The 4,280-nt window shown below is 38.1% G+C and overlaps 1 non-coding gene across 1 annotated transcript; it reads left to right on the top strand.

Moving 5' to 3' along the window:
- Positions 1-204: 204 nt before the first annotated feature.
- LOC150107626 (U2 spliceosomal RNA) lies at positions 205-395 on the top strand. Its single transcript, XR_016548273.1, has one exon. It is a non-coding gene; the product is annotated as a U2 spliceosomal RNA (small nuclear RNA).
- The last annotated feature ends 3,885 nt before the right edge of the window (positions 396-4,280 follow it).

Below are 4,280 nucleotides of genomic sequence, written 5' to 3'. Positions count from 1 at the left end.
ATCATAAATAAACTAAATAAATCTTCTAACACCTTTTTATTTTATATAGAATAGATAGCAAATAACGTGACATAAAAATTTTCGAATTTTCAGAACCAAGGTAACCCTTTATTTTTAATGATATATGTATACAGTTGTTCACATGTAAAATTATAAAATTATTTTATTTTATATTTTATATGTATTTATGCATTTTATACAACGATCGCTTCTCGGCCGTTTGGCTTAGATAAAGTGTATAGTTTCTGTTCTTAACCGTTAATATCGGTACGAGTTCCATCGGGTTTCACGATATTTAACCGGAAATTTACAGAACTTCGTAAACCCCGGACTGGGGAAATATCAAACACTTGGTGGTGGGAATAGTTAAGGCTCCCCCCATCTGATCATGCCCTCCATTCTGCCGCGTGTGCGTACCCTCGGAATTGAGGTTGACGCCACAATACCGGCAAGGGCGATGGCGAAAGCCATCATAGACTGCGTCGGCGCAGAGAATATTTTTGGATTTACCCCTTATGGGGGAGGAAGATACCAGGTAGTGACCAAAAATATGGACACCAGAGAAAAGCTTCTCCAAGGGTTTGACTGTGGTAAAGTAAAAGTATCTCCCTTCATGGTTGGGAGCATCCTGAGAACCCTTAAGATACCACGATTTCCCCTAGAATATGCAGAGAACAACGATATAATTCATAGCGTATTCTCTAAGTGGGGAGTTGTATGGGAAATCCAGGTTCACAATGACGCCGACAATCCTGAGTGGAAGTCAGGGGAGGTAACCATCTCTCTTGAAATGAGGACCGAAGTTCCTAACTTTGTCCTCATAGGATCTGCCCGGGTAATGGTAAATTACCCAGGCGTCAAAAAGCAATGCTTTAGATGTGGTGCCTTCAATCATCTTGGGGCAGACTGCCCTCGCATAAAATGCAAGAACTGCCTAAAAATTGGCCACAACCAAGAAAAATGTGAGGCAGCTTGTTTGAAATGTGGGGTCACTGACCACAGAGTCGACACCTGCCCATCCAGAACCCTCGCAGAGAGGATGGGTGGTGCAATCACATCAGCAACAAAACCAAGTAATGAAAAGGTCACAACACAGGAAGAGTTGCCGCCTCTTGAGGCCACTCCTGATCATGCCGCCATGTCTAAGACAACGAAAAGGTCCCGTAAGGGAGGGAAACCTACTAGAATTGCAGAGACCAGCAATACGATCCCAACAGAAGAAACTGACAATGCAGAAACCATCATGGTAACTCCCACGGACGAAAGCGGAGCTACCACTGCCAATTCAGATACAGCAGAAGAAACTGAAGTGGAGATGGAGACGAACACCAAAACTTCCAAACGGCCATTAATTCCGCAGGAAGAAGAGCTGACAAATCTCAAAACAGCAAAAGTATCTGAAACCGAACACCCAGAAGTCCCTCATGCAAAAGCAGGGGAGACTCTAAAACATCTCCTTAGAGGTATGCCTGGGGTAGCAGAAAAGTTTAAAGAGGCAATAGATAAAGTAGGAGAACCTGAACTCCTCCTCACAGGGAAATATGGACCCAACATCGTCAGTGCAAAATGGGGTGACCTCTTCGTTGATGACATCAGCAAAATCACCCCTGAGCAAGTAGAGGTAGCCCTGGATATAGACGAGGAGGCAGCTTCGGCGTTCTACATAGCTCTCTGCAAACTAGACATGGCCAAGGGAAGTGAGGTGGCCAAAAGAATCATAACAGCCCACAATAAAAGAAAGAAACAGTAACCACCTTGTGGATTTCTGTACTCAGCTTCACTGGTTTTTAATTCCCACAGGTGGGGGAGGACCTGAGAACCCGAGCAGCGAAGGCTCACAGCGAGGCGGTGCAGTTCCTTGTGAGCTGCATCACTCGGGCCAGATCCTTCCTCCACCTCTAAGTTTACCTTTCCATTCCTTCTCCAGATTTATTCTCTCTTTGTTTTGTTACATGTTTCCTTTTTAGGATTTTTCCTTTTTTTTAAAGTGAAAAATCAACGACCGTTTTAGAATCGCCCCTGGGGGGAAAACAGCTAAAACAGGTCAACTGAGGCCTCCTTTACCTACCCTACCACTATGCACTCTATCTTTATTTCCTCTCCTACTATCTGCTGACTCTCAGCCTATCTTACTCTACAGGCCAATGATGAATTTTGTTGAACTCACAAAATATATATGATCCCTCTCCATACTTTTCAAGACTTGAAAAAAAAAAATAAAATGGCGGTGATTAATACCCTTGGAGGGTAATGAATGGCAATGCTGTAGCCAATGAAGTTCTAACTGAGGCTCGGCTATTGCTGTTACCCTCCTGCCATGATCAGAGCTTTAATAGCTCAATAACACCTTATTCCTACTACACTGTCCTCTACAGATAACGGGGAAGATGAAAAGCATTCTTGCTTCGCCCCTTTAAGCCAGTCCTTATAAGGACGTTTTAAATTTTGTCTTATCTTTTTATAGATAGATATATAATTTGCATAGCTCACATCTTTTTATAATTGCATAGCTTACACATCTTTTTATAGATAGATATAATTGCATAGCTCACAGATCTTTTTATAGATAGATATAATTGCATAGCTCACAGATCTTTTTATAGATAGATATAATTGCATATCTTTTTATAGATAGATATAATTGCATAGCTCACAGATCTTTTTATAGATAGATATAATTGCATAGCTCAACAGCTTCTACCTAAAACACACAAGAAATAACGAGCATCCATCCATCACCGAAGCGGCACAAACACGGAGCCTACGTGGTAAACTACAAAGTAGTCTTTCACTGGAACTTGATTACTACAAAGAAAGAAGAACTGTTACAAAATTCATAGAGGAGTGGAATCTAACTGGTACCCTGTTCTGGATTGCCGACGACGACATATTTCAACTGAAAGATAACTAAGAATGATATTGAACTATAATGTTGACTCTTTTATTGTATTTTCTATTGTATATCCGAAAGGAAAATCTTTTTCCCCCCTCTTTAATATATATATATATATATACTTATAATATGCAAATAGTCCTTTTGTTGCCTATCTTCCAATGTATATGTTATCAAGTTAAATAATATATATATATATATATATATATATATATATATATATATATATATATATATATATATATATATATATATAACTTTTTATGTAGTACTGCACTCTAATTAATATGAACCACCCGTTGCCCTACCAAATATCAATTATTAGAATCACGGAAGTTCAAGTGGTCCTAATTTCTCACATAATGCGTCATCTAATTATTTCAGCTTTTGATCGTTCACACATTTACATCTCAGTAGGCGCCTAACGAGTCATTCAGAAGCTCAAATACATGTGATGTGCTTTTGATAAACTAAGGACAATTATTATTGCTGTTGTCGAAACTATAGTTTTACATCGTTTTGACTGAAAGTATAGTTCTTATCTCAAACGTTACCGTATTAAAGTCATAGCGTCTGGACCAGCCATTTCTAATGTTATTTTCACTCATCGTTCAATATCTTGCTGTCTTTGAATCAGGTTTCACAGCTGTATTTTTTCTTTATTTATGCGAGGAAGTAATTATTCGTGAAACATTCACAGTAATTAAAAATAAACATGAGCAGAGTCCAAGAATGTAAGGGAGGGCGCTCCAGTACGGAATTGGAGGAAAATAATTGGACATAGATCTAGTTACGTCGAGGAAAGAAAGAAAGAAGTGGCATTACTTTAATACACCGTAAGAAAATAAAGCAATCATGAGCAAAAGTCCAATTAGGTAGAGTAAAAACAGACAGCACTTTAAAATACATACCATACAATAAAGCATCATGAGCATATAAAAAAAGATTAAAAAAAAAAATCCTTCCTGACAGTTAAGTACTAATTGTGACCATCACGAAGTGACACTTGCCATGCAAAAAATTGTAGTTAAAATAGTGTCTGTTTCAAAGGAAAAAATGGTGATCTGGAAAATATCAGATTATGAGCCTTGGGAGCGGGGAGATGTGTAATATAATATCACGTTGAGGTCAAAACAGTATCTTACAAAAATAATAATAATAAATAATAATAATTCAGAAATTTAAAACATTTTTAAAAAATTTTAATTTTTGCAAACGGCAGGTTCAACTGGAAGGAATCCAGTTGAACCTACGATTATGAAAAATATGTCGGTATCATTTGAAGCTAAACCTTTTGCAATAATCGTCAACAAAAGTTTTTTGGGGTGGGCATAATCATAAACTAAGGCATTTCCCCTCCCCCCCCAAAAAAAAAATATATATATAT

The sequence above is a fragment of the Typopeltis vanoorti genome, chromosome 4, assembly GCF_054136105.1.
Source record: "Typopeltis vanoorti isolate ZY-2024b chromosome 4, IOZ_Tvanoo_1.0, whole genome shotgun sequence".
Taxonomy (NCBI): Eukaryota; Metazoa; Arthropoda; class Arachnida; order Uropygi; family Thelyphonidae; genus Typopeltis; species Typopeltis vanoorti.
Note: the sequence above shows the minus strand (reverse complement) of the source record. Positions and strands in the feature narration are given on the sequence as shown.